Source organism: Callorhinus ursinus, unplaced genomic scaffold, assembly GCF_003265705.2.
Source record: "Callorhinus ursinus isolate GAN/ISIS: 27379988/994484 unplaced genomic scaffold, GSC_fseal_2.0 scaffold2, whole genome shotgun sequence".
NCBI lineage: Eukaryota > Metazoa > Chordata > Mammalia > Carnivora > Otariidae > Callorhinus > Callorhinus ursinus.
In genome coordinates, this window is record NW_027397064.1 from 78,969,003 (window position 1) to 78,985,513 (window position 16,511).

Genomic DNA, 16,511 nt, shown 5'->3' on the forward strand with positions numbered 1-16,511 from the left:
GGGCAGTTGGCTGTAGTTCCGGCTGAGAACGAGTAAGTTGGGACGGGAGGAGCAGATTCCTCCATGTAGGGTTACAGGGAACCATATATCACCTCCTGAAGACATGGGATGTACAAAGCACAGATCTTTGTGGAACACTGATCTATTCTTCAGGTTCACCCCTCAGGTTTAGAAAGGAGGTGGTGGTTCCACCACAGCCTCCAGCCACCCAGCATCCTGAGCTAACATACGGGACTTCCAGGTCCTCATGGTGGGTTCTGAACCTCTCATGTCCCCCCACAGTGTCCCTCCAAAGGTCCATATCTTGCATTCTGTTTTGTTTCCTAATGGTTGGCAAATATTTAATTTGATAAGGCAGTGTTATAAAAGGCCTAACATGTTAATGGATTAATGTACTATTATTGTCAACTGACTCTCTTAGTCAGAGATTTTGCCCGCCCAGAGCAGGAAGTGACTCTAGGCATATAGTAGATGTCACTTACAGAAAGGACTGGCAGAGCGTGGGCAGAAAGAATAGATTAGGCTGCTGTGGGAAGCATGGCTGAGCAGAGGTGACTCTTGGAAAGAGGTCTTGGTTATCACCCCGGGGGCTCTGGATGCTTGGCACTGTACTCTGGGACTTGACTTGGCTGTACTACCTGCAGATAATCTCCAACTGGCCTGGGCCTCTGGTCCTGGGCTGTAGCATTTGGTTGGAGGACCTTTCTAGGTCTCTCCAGCTTTCTGGAGGTAGGGAAAGACCATCCATAAATTCAGTTTCTGTGGTAGAAAGTAGTGCCCTTTTTCCTATTTTAGGATTCTTCCAAGATAGGAAGAGTGTTCTATGTGGGCAGCTCAAAAGAACAACTGTCCACTAAAATAATATGGTGAATATTCAGAAGGGCCTCCCAAGACAACACCCGAATCCAAAAGAGTGCCTCTCCTGGAGATTTCAGGCACTACCATGGTGGATGGGGAGACTTGTTTGAGTGATGGACGGAAGTGCTGGGAGTCAAAGTTCATTTCCTTTGATTATAGATCCAAGTGCTGGTGATGCACTGACCTCATTAAGTACCTTGCACACAGCTGATGCTCAACCAATATTTGTTAAATGAATGAATGAATTGTTGGGTCTTTCAGTATGTAACCACCTGCCCCAAATACATCAAGAAATGAAGCAGGATAGAATTATCAATCAATAAAATAAAATCTGAGGGCCCTGGGATAAGTTATTTCATCGCTCCCACACCTTACTCTCCTTATCTTGCAAGTTCAGAAGGTTAGCCCATCTCTAAGAATTTACCTTGGAACAAACTGAAAAAAGAATTTTTGTCGTCTGTAAGACAATTAGAAATTTAAACACTGACCTGATAATTTGATGATGTTAAGGAATGGACTGTTAATTCATCATTGTTTAAGAAGAGAAATGATAATGGTTTGGTTTTTAAAAGTGCCCTTCAACATGGTTGGACCAAGAGGGCATCATGCCAGGTGAAATAAGCCAGACAGAGGAAGACAAATCCCATATGATTTCACATATATGTGGATTCTACAAAACAAAACAAATGAACAAACAATAACAACAACAACAAAGCAGAGAAACAGACTCATAAATGTAGAAGACAAGCTGGTGGTTGCCCAAGGGAAGGTGTTGGGGGGGGTGGGTGAAATGAGTGAAAAGGATGAAGAGGTACAAGCTTCCTGTTATAAAATAAATAAATCACAGGGATAAAAAGTACAGCATAAAGAATATAGTCAATAATATTATAATACTTATTATTATAATGCTTATTCTGGTGAGCATTTTGTAATGTATATTAGTGTTGTTGAATCACTGTTACACACCCAAAACTAATTTTTTATGCCAACAATACTGCAATTAAAACTGAAAAGAAAAGAAAAGAAAAGAAAAGGGTTCTTGTCTTTTAAAGATACATGCTGGAATAATTTTGGATGAAATGATACAATATCCGGAATTTGCTTCATAATGAATTAGAGCAGGAAAGCAGGTCGGAAAATAGATGAAAAAGGCCCTGAGTTGATCATTGTCAAGACTTAGCAATGTGTACGTGGGGGTTGGTTGCATTGTTTTGTCTACTTTTTATATGTTTGAAAATTTCCATACTGAAATGTTTTTTTTTAAAACTCACAGTTCTCTTTTCCTGCAGTTCTTGTGGTGCCCATCCGAGCCAGAACTCGTGGTGGACCCTGGTAGTTGCCGTCCCAACATCTCTGGCTCCCTGGCTCTTTCTTACAAGAACCTTCAATTCTATCCACGTGTCCACTCTTCCACACAGCCCCTGTGACTCAAGGCAAGATGACCCCATCCCCACCTCTAGCCCGAATTAGTCTCAACAGATCAGGACAAGCCTGCTAAGTGAAATAAGCCACACAGAGGAAGCTATCTGACAACATTCTCAACTAGTGAGTGCTTCTGGAAGGACAAGGGATGAAGGAGAGCTTTGCCGGGACTCCCAAGAGGTTCCTTCCTACTCTTCAAGGGCCGCTGGAAGCATTTTTCTCCTGCTGGAAGGAAGCAGATGGCCCCAAATGCCCAGCAGCCATGCTGCATCCTAGAGGAAACCAGGCCCAGGAAGAAGCCAACATGCTGAACAGCAGAGTGGAGAGATGAAAAAAACCCAAGTCCCTGATAAGCGTCTTGAACTGCTGGATCAAACAAGCCTGAAGTCCACCCTCTCTCATGATTCGCCGTTACATGGTATAATAAACGTTCTTATTTTTTTTTTTTTTGATTTTTACAACCAAGAGTATTTATAACCAAGAGAATCTTAACAGAATCAATGCTCAGGGAATACTCATCTTGACAGCAGTGGAATGGGGACTGTGCTAAAGGGAGGGATTCCCGCCCCCCCACCCCGCAGTCACCACCATTGTTTGGGATGCAGGAAGCAGTCAGTGAAGGAGAAAAAAGAAGAGCGGTGGTCAGAGGGGTCTTTCAGAAGGTGAAGACATTGTCATACCCTCTACCGTTTTCAGCCCAGATAGACCATTCTTCCTAATGTCAGGCCAGCCTGCTTTGAAAGATAGTCCCCTAAAGCTGCAGACACAGATCAAGGGTCACCTTTAGGAAAGTTATGCCCAGCCCATGCTGCTGTGGATTGCCTTTGGAATATGATGGTGCCCATTCCTTGGCAGAACATTCATCACAGAAATTATGCAGATCTGCTTTTATTGTCACGGGATGCGGAGAAGAGCCCCCTGTGGAGGGCTCTGCCTTTCCTCACATGTCAGAGATGGAATTGCGGGTCTTCTCCTCATCCAAGTGTTCTCCCTTCCTTCTCAAGTAGATTGGAATCCAGTGGATGGTGCCCTTGAATGGAGCCCGGCATGATTCCTAAAGCAGGGAGTGTCTCCTCAGTTTCCACTGGGAGCTGGTGTTGAACAGTTCCACCCTGTTACTCCTTGCTCTGTCTCCTGTCGATTCATCCTCCCCTTTCCGCCTTCTCTGCCACAGCCCCAGTGCAAATCACTGCCACCTGTCACCCGAGCACCGACTGCAGTGGCACAACATCTCCCTGAGTGGATTCCTGCCGCTTCCCGACTCCACTCTTCCTGCAACTGCTAGAGTGATCCTTTAAAAAGCAAATCTGATGGCATCTTTTCCTTTCCTAGAACCTGTCAGTCTCATTCCACTGCCACTCGTGGTCTCCACGCCTCTGCCTGCCTCCCCTCTGCTCTTCCCTCCATTCCAGAATCCTGGACATTCTCTTACCTCAGGGCTTTCCACATAGGCTGACCCCCTGGATTGGAGCCGTCTGTACCCCATCCTTCCATCTCATTTGCACATAGGCAACTCCTTTAGGTCTTATCTTTTTTTTTTTTAAAGATTTTATTTATTTATTTGAGAGAGAGAGAATGAGAGATAGAGAGCATGAGAAGGAAGAGGGTCAGAGGGAGAAGCAGACTCCCTGCTGAGCAGGGAGCCCGATGCGGGACTCGATCCTGAGACTCCAGGATCATGACCTGAGCCGAAGGCAGTCGCTTAACCAACTGAGCCACCCAGGCGCCCCTCCTTTAGGTCTTATCTTAATGTCACCTTCTTGGGGAGAATGTTTCTTACTCTGTCTCTCACCCCCAGCCAAGTTACATCCTCTTTATTTGCACCCACAGACCTTGTCCTTCTCCCTCAAAATATTCAATGTAATTGGAAACTTTGCTTAACATCTCTCTTCCCCATTAGATTTGAAGCCTAAAGAGGGTAGAGATTTTGTCCACATTGCTCCACAGTCCATCCCAAGGACCTACCACAATATCTGGCAACATAATCAATGATTAGTAAATACATATCGGTTGGCTGCCTATCAGGTGTAGCCACTGCTGAGGCCCCCCAAAAGTACGGTCCCAGGGCCCCTGCAGACCCCGTTTGACCTCTTGTACCCGTGGAACCTCACACCTACCAAGTTCCTGCTCTAGAGGACAGAGCACGGAAAGGGACAAACGTAGACAGACTAGAGTCCGATTTGGAACCTGAAAGCGATGTTGTTGCCTTAGGGAGAAAATGGCTTATTAGAATTCAGGACATTCCCCTCCCAAGTACACTTGTTTCTTACTGTTTGCTTTAAAATGTTTTGTGTGACTCAGAGATACAGACTAAAAACTTGAAACAGAAAGTGAAGGCTGAGAGGAAGAAAAGTCAGAGCCATTTCCTGTTCATGGGCAGTACACACCACAGGGGAGGGTGTGCTTGTCCTCCTGCCTTGGCAATAAGTGAAGCCTTGAATGTCTCCACATCACATCAGTGCTGTCTCCTGGACTGCAGGCAGAGGGCCGGTGGGAGAAGCCACAGGTATGATGTCCAGGGGGTGGGGACCGCATGAAACACCATGGCTGGGAGCTGCTTGTTCCTCTCCCTGGGACACTGGAGTAGCTCAACTTCCTGAAAGGAGATGTGACAGGGGTGGAGGGGATGCACTCTTCTTCCTCCATGCAAGGCTGTCAGACTTCCCTTTTCGGGATTACATAAGCCTCATCTCCACTCTGGGCAGGAGAATACCCGATTTTCTTCAGAGTCAGCCACAACCACTAGAAATTCATTGCCAAGTGTCCCTCTGGGAAAATCATGGAGTCATTTTATCCTAGAGTCAGATGAGGAACAGTTGAGACTGTTCTGTCAGGAAATGGGTTTAGTTGAGGGTGAAGAGAATCCAGTGGCAGTTTCCTGGACCCAGTCAGGTGCCTAAGGCATCACTGGACCCAGTCAGGTGCCTAAGGCATCATGGCTTCCTATAGGTGGGCTTGGCCTCAGGGGCTCCGGAAGTCTGCCTTATTGGAGATGGGGAAAGCCAGAAGGTGGGAGGCATGGGGATGGTTTTCAAAAGGTACAGCGGTGGTGAGATGCAGCAAGCCTAGGCTTGAATTCAGGCCATGCAACTGAGAGCTCTCCACCTCTTTGAGGCTCAGTGTCCTGTGATAGTGTAGGTTTTGCTGGAAACCTGAAGAGAAATGCACGTGGATGCCCTAGCACACAGAAGGCTCTAGATTTGAGAGGCAACTTGTATAATTATTAGACAGGGGCTGAGCTCAAGAACCTAACCTCCATTCCCTCCACCTCACCATGCCTCCTTCAAAGTGGTTTTCCCAACACACGAGCTGACTGCCAGTCCTCAGTGAGGGAGCTCTCGGGGCCTCCCTGGGGTCCACCATCAGAATTCTCAAACTTTTCCGCGAAAGTGTCCCTAACAAGAGTGAATGCATGCCTCAGAGCCGCACAGGTGAAATTTCCTTTAAGTCCCTCATTCCGTCTTGAAAATTCATGAGAATTAGGGGCACCTGGCTGTAGAGCATGAGACTCTTGATCTCGGGTTGTGAGTTCAAACCTCACATTGGGTGTAGAGATTACTTAAAATCTCTTTTAAAAAAGTCATGTAAATTTGTGTATCTTAATTTGTAATGTAGTCAGGCTTGTTTAATATAAGTATATTATTTTCTTTAGCTATTCAAATAAAATGTACAGTTCTAGGAAGTTGTGGGGAGAAGGAGAATGGACAGTGAGGAAGAGTCAGGAGGACTTGACCCCTCACATCCGAACCCTTGTTTCATTCTCCCCATAATTTTATAAGGTAGAAACTTTTTAAAAAAATCTTTATTTATTTGTTTGAGAGAGAGAGAGAGAGAATGTGAGTGGGGGGAGGAGCAGACAGGGAGGGACAAGAAGGGGGAAAGAATCTCAAGCAAACTCCGTGCTCAGCTTGGAGTCCAACGTGGGGCTCAATCCCATGACCTGAGCCGAAACCAAGAGTCCAAAGCTTAACTGACTGAGCCACCCAGGCGCCCTGAGGTAGAGACTTTTAAAAAAGAATTAAAACATTACAGCCAGTACAAAGCAGAATGTGAGCATTCCCCACAGGGCAACTCCCTAAAAGAAACCCTCTTGAACAGCGTTCGCGGCATCTCCCTTTCCACTGGCCTTGCGTGTTGTTGGACGTCCCTGCCCCTTGGAGTCCATGAGGTGTGTCTCGATTTTACAGTCACTCACAGATACTGTCCCTACCCTGTCGAAGGAGAGCAGCAGTGTCCTGCCCAGAACCCATTCTGTTAACTCAGTATAAGCTTTGGCCTCAAGTTAGCTCTGTCAGAGACCAAGAGAAGTGAGAGGAGGGACACTTGCTTCTTCAGGCTCTTGCCAGATCTTTATTTTAGAAGTAGCTGAACCTGATGGGAACGTGCTGTCCAGGGGTTCGTGAGCTGGTAGCCAGCTACTCAGGGGTCAGTGTGCATAAAGAGAGGAGGTGATGTGGACTTCGGTTCAGAGCCTGGTGGGGAGAGGGTGGAGCTGGATGTCATGCCATCTGGGACCCCTGCCCTGTAGAGGAGGGGCTGGGATTGGAAAGAAGCTACGGGCAGGTCAGTGACCTGCTTGCAATGGGGGCTTCCAAGACTCAAGTCCTGAGGACAAATGAAGCACAGGGTTGGGATGAAGGTCTATTTTCCGATGTCTACAGTGCATCTGGGGCTTCAAGAAGGAAGGCACTGCTCCCGGAGATCCTGGCCAAAATGGCCTCGAGTGGCTTCATGGGCAGCAGTCAACAGTGAGGGGCCAGGCAGGAGGGCCTGAGAGCAGAGACTGTTCTTTCACACAGAGAAGTCTCCATCAATACCCAGCAGGAGCTTTCCAGGGGATGCCAGGGCCCAGGCAATGGGCCAGTATAACTGAATGTTAATGCTTATGTGGCCTAATAAGTATTCACATCCAGGGAAGGCTTGACGAAATTCAGTTTAGGGAAGAATTCTGTCGAGCATTTAATCATGGGATCTTTTTTGCCTATATATGTTCTGAAGACATAACCAAAAAGGAACAAACTGGAACTTATACGTGGAATGAATTTGCCCTTTCAAAGTGGTACCTCAGGAGGTTATGCACACATTCTAAGATGCTCATGATGTTTGCAGAAATGATCTTTGGGAAGCGACTTCAGAGCCATCTTATGAGTGAGACCTCGGAGTCAGCTGGTTTGATCACTCAACTTATTCTTCAGTCTTGTCTTTGAATAATTTTTGATTCCAAAGATAAAATCGTTCATCAAATGATTACCCTTTTTTACCAAGTCTGTTTCTCTATAGACTGTAAATTTCTTAAACCAATAGAGTATGTCTGGTTCATCTTTGGCTACACAAGACCTGGCCAGGCACTTGAAAAATGCTTGATCAATATTTAGGTCTGTGCTTGTTCACTCCACTCCATAGGCCTATTTCTGCCACTGTTGTGTCTTGGACACACTGCAGACATCAAAACATTTGACTTCTATTCTCAGGTGGCTTTTGGTATTAAATAGTTAATATTTATTCCAGAAAAGGAAGGGTTGTTCTAAATCTGCACCCACCAAAACCCACAGTAGAAATGCCTTCTGGAATGAGCATCAACAACATAGCTTTGTCTGTTGGTTGACGTCACAGAGAACAGTCTGTCACCATTTTTCCCTATGTTGCTTTTCTTTTGGGGGGCATAAAGATGAAAAATCACAGCTCTGGGAGCACACAGAACAGAGAGCTGGCACTCGAGGGATTGATTATGTATTCACTTATTTATTATAATTTTTTAAAAAATGGCCCAGCTGCATCAGCTTACACAAGCTGGGCTGAAATATTTCACTCGATAGTATTCTCATCTGATGGTTATAATACTGGGTGATTTAATGCAAAGGTTTTATAACCCTAGAAGGAGAAAATCAAAATTAAGTTAAAAAATAATGTTAGTGCTTTGAACTGAGATTCAAACATTCAAGTATTTTCAAGAAATGGCCACTACCTTGCTCTCCCTTCCCTGTGAGTTGATCCATAGTAGCCACACTCTCCAGTAGTACAAGTGGAAACCAGCTCACCTGGGAGAATTTTCCAGTTGCTCACATGTGTCTGTCACTTGTTCACTTGTACCTTGTAAAATGGTCCCAGGTGATTCTGATGCAGACCTGTGGTTGAGAATATGTGATCTATAGCCATCTGACCGCTGCTGCCCTGTTATTTCTCCTTATTATGCCTGATAAGTTATGTTTTGGTTAAATGATGGACTAGCTCAACTCTAACTGTCTCAGATAAAAGGAGGAACTCATTGGCTTGTGTAACTGGAAAGCTCAGGGGTGGTTTTGGTACAAGACGTTGCTTGATTCAGCTACCCAAATGGTGTAAAGATCAGGCTTCTCTCGTCTCTTGGCTTGGCCCCCTCATGTTGGTGCTTTTCTCAGACAGCCTCTTTTGTGAAGGCAAGATGGCTGCTAGCTGCTCTGGTTTCATAACTTCCAACTCTATTGGAAAATTAGCCTCTATTTATCAACTGTTGGAATAAAATTCTGTGCTCTGACTCCCCTTGGTCCACTTGGGGTCCCGAGTATCCATCTCTTCTGTACCAGGTAGGATTCATTTGTAGAATATAGAAGCCACTCTAGATATTTAAAGCAGAGAGAGATTTAATTCCAGTACTGAGTGCTTGCAAAATTGTTGGATAGTTTGAAGGAGTGAGTTTTGTTTTATTTATTTATATTTTATTTTATTTATATTTATTTATATTTTATTTATTTATTTATAATGGTAGCACTAGGGTTTATTAAGCTACAGTTTAGTATGGGATCTGGGGCTTGCCCATGGTGCTCTGAATGTATAAAGCCTGGACGTTCTGCCAATTCTTCTTGAGCAGTGACACCAGGAAATTGGCAGCCAACTGTATGTTGTACACAAGCTCGTCATCTGTCATCTCGTGGCCATCAGCCACCGCCAGATACAGCACCTTCTTCATCTGGAATTTGATTGTGGACTTTACTTCATCCACTCTGGCTGCCATGTTCTCATTGTGGGTCAGCAAGGAGGGGAACTTGCCAGTGTAGTCAGGCCTGGGCCCAAGATTTGTGGGATCTGCTTGATCGGAGATTCTGAAGCCAAAGAGGCATCATACTTCTTGGCTAGCTTCTTGACTAATGTTTTATTCTTACTGAGTTTCTTCAGTGCCTCAATGTCCATGTGGGGAATATCCATAGTCTTGGCCTCATCATAGTGCTGCTGGTCCCCCAAAACACAAATGGGGCAGGGAGTGGACTTAAGCCTGACAGTACCTCAGAAGGGTTTGTCCTTCTGACAGTCATAGTTCTTCAGGCTGATCCGTCTTCAAGCTCCACTGTGTGAAAGAGTGAGTTTTAGATCGAAGCTTTAGAAATGACTCCCACAACACAGCAGAACTAACTTGGCTGGGGAGAGCTATGACTCTTGAAACACTAAGGAAGGAAGGGGAATCAGGAGGCCACCATGAGAACAGTTGAATTCAAGACCACATGTCGTATTTGTGATTTGGGGATCAGGAGGCCAGGAAGCTGGTGACATTGCTTCCAAACTGCTTTTGAAACCCAAGACACAATTGACCCGATGTTGAACCATTGCTTCATGGGAAGTGTCCATGAGCATGCGTGCCTACAGAAAATGTGAATGTCGTAGGGAAACTATCTCTTCTGCACTCTTGCCTTACAAATCTAGTTTGAATGGAAAATTTTGGATAATAATTTGCATTTATATCATTGCCTGTACAAAAGTCTAGAAAGGTGGTTTTTAGCTATATAACCACTGCAGTATGGATAGCACAGTGGGGGGCAGTTGGAAAGGATTCTGAGGGCCAGTCCACCACAGGAGGAGGCTGGGAGGGTGCAAGGCTCTCCTAGGGAAGGGGCCACACCCCCAGCTTCTGGGACTGTCCAAGGTCAAGTACACCTGTAGCCCAGGGAGTAATCATGGGATCAAGTTTGTTGTCCAAAGGAATTTAGGTTACCAGGTTATGATTCAGGTTATAAAAATATGTTGTTACTAGGAGAGGTAAAAGATGCTGGGTGACAAAACCCAAAGATGTCCCCTGCAAGGTATGTGATGCTTTATCATTACAAGTACCTTCACCTACACTGTTCCATTTGATTCTCACAAAAGCCCCATAATAGGAGGAAGGTGGCTGGGGGTGGGTGGTTAGAGGGGTCCATCTTACAAAGGAGAAGTTCAGACTCAGAGGTTAACTGCCCAAGCTAATCCCTTACAGCTGGTGAGAGGCAATGCTTACATTCAGACCCAGTGTCCTGACTCGAATTCCATTCCCTTGGGCTAGAGCAGAATGTGGAAGAAAATTCTTTCTGAAACAATGGTTCCAACCCCCCAGGCTTCATGTATAGAGTTTTGTGCCAGGGGCCTTGAGGGAAAGCATTCCTCTGCTTTGGGGCAGGTATGGCCAGATTGGAGCATGGGTCATGGAAGACAATGGTACAAGAGAAGAGGCAGGAAACTTGCACAAGCGCTTGGATGCTTGGCACCTCCCGTCATTAGGTCTTTATCTAAAGAATGAAACACGGAGTTTCACATTTGTTTGTTTAACGCTGGGTGTTCCAAGATGCCGCAGTATCATTTAAAATATGTGAATTTAGGACATAGATTGGCTCACGTTTCTCCCAAACAGCAATATTTTTAGCATTAGCCATTCCCACGTAAACGCAAAAGCTTCTTTGATAATAGATCAAAGCAAATCCTTCCTCCTAGCCTTCCTTGTGGGCTGCAGAATGACTGGGTTTGCATAAACCAGATTAGAGCCACGCAGAGCTGCTACCAGCATTACAAATGCCTCCTGGTGTCAGCACCCAGGAAAACCCCTGTTGCCGTATCAGTAAGAGCTTCCTCCCCGTGAGTCTCAGAGATTCAGGCCACTACAGTGACAGGCATCTCAAAACTGGACTGCACAACATCCTAGAGGCACTGCATTTCAAACAAGGGGACTTGCCTTGGGGCCAATGGGTCACTAAGAATCTACGGGCACGAATAGCGAGCACCAGGGCCTACCCCCTGGAAGTTCTACATCGAGGTCAGACCCTGTGGGGCCTGTGTAGCTGCTACCTGCAGACAGCTCCATCCCGCTGGGCAATGCGGCCAAAGCTGTTTGTGATCAAGGAGATTCTCCCTTTTCACATGTGTGGTTGGGTCATCACACTCCTAGAGTCCTCACCATCTGTCTTAGCTCAGGCTGCTGTAACAAGTTTCCATAGACTGGGTGGCTGAAATAACAAATACTTACTTCTCACAGTTCTAGAAGCTGGAAGTCCTAGATCATGATGCTGGCTGTTTCTGTTCTGGTGAGAGCCCTCTTCCTCGTTTGCAGATGGCCTTCTCATGTCCTCACATGCTGGAGAACAGAGAGAGAGAGAGAGCAAGCTCTTGTGTCTTTTTTAAAAATATATATATATATAAAAACACGAATCCCATTCACGAGGGCTCTACCCTCCTGGCCAATCACCTCTCAAAGGCCCTACTTCCTAATACCGTCACCCTGGCTGTTGGGATTCCAACATATGAATCTGAGGGGAATACCGATGTTCAGTCCATAGCATCATCTTGTTGTAGAGAAGGCTTTTGGTAGCAGCTGGTCTCTCCTGGGATCCTGGCCCAAAGCGGCCCAGTTGGGTCAGTCTTCCCAGCATTCATACCAGATTTTGGTGAAGCCTTTATGACATTTCATACAGTGAGCTGGCTAGTTCTTTTTTTCGTTCATTGCTTCATTTTTAACAAAGTTCAGAAAACACTTCTGTTACGGGCTGAAGAATTATGTCCTCTACCGAATTACATATGTTAAAGTCCTGAGCCCCAGTACCATAAATGTGACTACATTAGGAGATTGGGTCTCGAAAGAGGTAATCAAGTTAAAATGAGGACATTAGGGTGGGTCCTCATCCAGTATGACTGCTGTCCTTATAAGAAAAGATTAGGACACACCCAAGCACAGAGGGAAGACCATGTGAGGACACAGGGAGAAGTCAGCTACCTGCAAGTCAAGCAGAGAGGCCTCCCAAGAAAGCAGCCTTGCCAACACCCTGCTCCTGGCCTTCTAGCCCCCAGGACTGTGAGGCAGTCAATTTCCGTTGTCTAAGCCACCCAGTCTGCGGCACTTTGTTGTAGCGGCCCTAGTGGACGAATACAGCTTCCTCCAGACCAGCGGGTAGTATGATCTCCTGCCTCTTCTCCAGGCCTTCTTCGTGACAGCCCTGCTGCTAATCTGTCCTCTGGATGCAGAGATGGCGATGAGGCCATCACCAGCAGGTGTGTGCTTGGAGTCCTTTCCCAAGTCTGATCCTGGAATCATCCACTCATGCTCTCTTTCTCTGGACTCTCTCTAGGGCCAAGGAAACAGCAAAGGCTTACCAGGTGCTTCTGGCTGGGGAACATTTCATGGAGGGGAACTTCCAGGGGGAAAGGGTCCACATGTATTCAGTGCACCTCCTTGGTCCCCACATTTACCCTTCTAGGCAACTGATGCACCAAATATTTATACCTCCATTTCCTCTCAGCATCGGTGGTTTAATCCAGTTGGACCTTGCCTTCTATTCCAACTACATTGGCACAACACACAGACACTTGGATTTCCTGGGTTGGCTTATGTTTCCTAGACAGGTTTAGTGCCTTGTCTCATGCAGGCATGATGGGCTCACACATGGGGACTGGTCAAAACGTTATCGATGATGGCAGCTGATACACCGTCTTGCTTTCAGCCCTTTACGGCATAGCTTGTGTTCTTGCTACAGTATGTTTAATAAGCATTGTGAACTCGTGGTTAGGAGAGTAAGGATTAACCATATCACTAATGGTTACACAGGGCACGTTGCCTCTCCCCCTCAAAAGTCTCATAGGACCCAGTGCTTTAGCCATCCCCGTCATTCCGTCTGCACTCCAGACAAACGTATTTGTATCTCCCGTGTCCTTAGCGATCGCCCCTTTGTGCACAGGCTCTTCCTGGGACTATCAGCGACCTCCCCATTGTACCCAGCACAAGTCCTGACATGCATAGGGGCTTAACTGATATTTCCTATAAGAATAAATTCTGCTTATGATTTAGAGTAATTTGCACTTATTAGTCATTTTAATTTCAAAGTAGTTCTCTTTTTTCATCCTCACTGTATCCATTGTAATAGCTAAGGAATCAGAGATATGTACCCGATGTGATTAGCAAAGGCTTAGGCCAGGGTACATAGAAAATATTAGAACTCCTACTCCTCTGTATTTTTAATTTTATAATTTAATGTATGTTTCACCTACATTATTAATGTATTATATGGTAGAGTGTATAATGTACACATACCAATAAACAAACACACATTGCAGGCGTCTGCTGGAGAAGTTTTCACTAAAGGAGTTGGCATTTTCAGGAATGTTTGGACACTGAGCCAAGACTAAGAACCAGCCATTTCTGCCCCTCTGAGCCTCATTTCCTTCCTTGTGAACCAGGATGTGAGGCAGGGCCTGGACCTGTGACCAGGGCACCCTCCCGGCTCTGCCAGTCACTCTGCACAGACTTTTCTAAGGGGCAGATTCCCCTGGCGCATATAGAAGGTTCTGCCTCCTTGGATAGTTTGTGGACTCCCGTGTGATGATGCATGTGATACGTTAGCCCTGCTCCTGTCCTACAGAAACCCATGTGTGATCCCTGCCTGAGAGAGTATTATTCCTGAGAGAGCCTGTGGAGCCTGCCATATAGTCAGCACTAAATAAAGGTTTGTTAAATGAATATGTGCGATGCTCTGAAGACCAAGTCCCTGCCCTGGTGCTCGAAAGGTGCATGTCCTCTGTACCCTGCTGCTTGGCAGTAGGACCAGGGGCGAGCAGGGCTGTGAAATCTCTAATTGGTGCATGTCTCCTTCTGCCTTTAGGGTCTGGGAAGGGCGTGGGAAATTGAGAGTCTTTGACTTCATGAAAAGATGCAGAGAGAATTCTCCATTCTTCTTTTGCCTGATGAGTTGCTGATTTGGGGCATCCCCCTGGGATTTCTAAGGGTGGCACTGCTCTGCCTTAAGCCTGGCTGGCAGCAGGACCCCCGCCCCCTCCATCCCAGCCCCCAGTCCTGGTAGACAGAACCGAAGAATGAAAGTACTCCTGGGCTCTGGGGTCTGGAGGAAGCAAGACCTGCTGTCTGGTACTCAGAGGCCCCTCAGGGTGGTTCTTGTTAGACCCCCTCAATCCAGCCAGAGCTTGCTGGAAGGAGAGCTCTTTTCTGAGAGCATTGGCAGCTATACAAACCTGGCTTGTAGTGACATCCAGAGGTCATGGAGAGAGGCAGCTGATTGGCAAGGGAATGCATGAGGGTGGCAATAGTTTAATCTTAATTTGGGTGCATCTACAGTTGCATTTTTAGCTTGATATCAGCAAGAGCCTGGAGACACAACCTTCCCTATGGGCACATTCCCAGAGTGCAGACAATTCTAGCTCGGGCTGCCGAAGAGAGGGGCGCCAAGGGGAAAGAGATCTGAAACCGAATAGCAGAGACATACAGACACATAGACACACACACAGCAGAACCAGAGTTTAGAGAGCTTCCTGCAGCTTTCAGACGTCAAAGTGCATCAGAATCACTTGGGCTGGGCAGTTTGTTACAGCCCCAGGTTTTGAAGCCCTGCCTCAAGGATTATAACTCTGGGGTGGGTCTAGGAAATTTGCAGATGAGTTCCTCAGGTGATGCTGATGGGGTGATCTGTGACCCACGCTTTGGGAAAAGCTTTTTTAATGCCCAGTAATGAGAATTTGTATTGCAAAGCCTGAGAACTAAATGATTTTGGAGCCTGGGTCACTTTTGTGGGGAGGCAGGTCTGTTCCCCCACCCAATTGTTCTAGAACATTGGGGAGTGTGGTTAAGGAAACAGGGTGCCAGGAACGAATGAAGGTGGGGATCCAAGTTTAACAAGGGAGGCGGAGGATGTAAAGACTGGCCTTCCTGTTCCTTCCATGTGTACTGCCCTTTTTTCCCCCTTCTCTGGATCCTGGACCACTGTTGGAGGCAGCAGGGCAAGGACCAATCAGCCAGTCAACTGTCTCTTTATAGAGGCCAGGCTGCCCAGCCTCCATGGGACCCCACTGTGGGGCTTCCTGCCGTCTCCCCTGGACCTGCCACGCTCCTCTAGCACCCGCACACCTTCTCCCCTTTTCCCCCACCCCAGTCTACATGGGCCTGCACTACGTACCGTCTTCTTCCCTAGGAGAGGCTTCAGTGAACATGTTTGGCCTGGCTCTCCTCTTGAGGACAAAGGCAAGTGGCCATCATTGGCTCCATCTCTACTAACTGCCCTAGGAGGTGATAGTAAATCGTTTTCAAACCCGCTTTGTAAAGCCCCACCTTGGTGGGCAAGATTCTAAAACTCGCTCCTCCCCTTCGGATCCCAGCAGTGTAGCTCACAGGTACGTTCTTTGTTTCTGCTTGCCGGTAAGGCTTCTTTTGAAGACAGGCTTCTCATGGTTTAAAGAAAAAAAAATTTTCAACCACAAATCTGGTATGTCTGCCTCATTTTTCAGATAAGGAGGTCCAGAAAGTAAACTCTCACCTTCCTAGTTTGCAGTTTTGATTTGGACATTGGATATTTTCTCAAAGGGGGTCATATTTTTTTTAATCCAAGTTCCAAAGTGGAACCAGAAGAATAGCAGTGAAACAAAGGGTTTTGGAGAGCCGAATTCAGGCCAGTGACATTGGTGGTGACCAGCAAACAAACAAGGAAGCGGCCGGAAATGAAGGAGGCACGAGTGTGAGCTGCTTCTCGTTGCTGTCCTTCCTCAAGTGCGTGCAGCTGGGAACACCAGGCTGGAAGCTGGTCTGCAAAGCAACCCAGGAGGCCCTGATTTCTCGTGTTAAACATTTGCGTATCCAGAGTCTACGTGTAGCTCTAAACAGCACTCTGCCAGGTGTCCCCTGGCCACTCACCAGTCCCTCCGGCGTTGGACTGTGCAAGGCAGGACGGAGAAGAGGGAGAAACAGGAGGGCACACAGATGGGCTTTGCTTCCGGCGCCAGCCTCCTCAGCCTGTTGCTTGCCTGGTTGGCTATCCGCGCCCCCCAACCCCGTCTCAGTCTGCTCGGGTGGCCGCAACAAAGCACCCCAGGTTGGGGGGTTTAACGAACACTAATTAATTTTCTCACAGTTCTGGAGGCTGGAAGTCCATGATCAAGGTTTGGTTTCACCTGAGGCCTCTCTTCTGGGCTTTCAGGTGGCCACGTTCTCGTCGTGTCCTCACATGGCCTTTGGTCCGGGCGTG

The 16,511-nt window shown here is 46.8% G+C and overlaps 1 protein-coding gene and 1 long non-coding RNA gene across 4 annotated transcripts in view; one reads left to right on the plus strand and one right to left on the minus strand.

Moving 5' to 3' along the window:
* The first annotated feature begins 4,486 nt into the window (after positions 1 to 4,486).
* The window catches only part of LOC112811840 (uncharacterized), a 57,924-nt gene continuing 45,899 nt past the window's right edge, over positions 4,487 to 16,511 (plus strand). Inside the window, exon 1 of one of the 3 annotated variants that reach the window (XR_003205154.2) lies at positions 4,487 to 4,786. This is a non-coding gene — a long non-coding RNA (uncharacterized lncRNA). The remainder of the gene's footprint in view (positions 4,787 to 16,511) is intronic. The other 2 variants (XR_003205152.2, XR_003205151.2) reach the window with 2 other exon arrangements.
* The window catches only part of MBD5 (methyl-CpG binding domain protein 5), a 459,856-nt gene continuing 449,481 nt past the window's right edge, over positions 6,137 to 16,511 (minus strand). Inside the window, exons 15-16 of the transcript XR_012375710.1 lie at positions 11,522 to 11,629; positions 6,137 to 9,601 (exon numbers count right to left, since the gene is read on the minus strand). The gene's annotated coding sequence lies outside the window, so the exon portion shown is untranslated. The remainder of the gene's footprint in view (positions 9,602 to 11,521; positions 11,630 to 16,511) is intronic.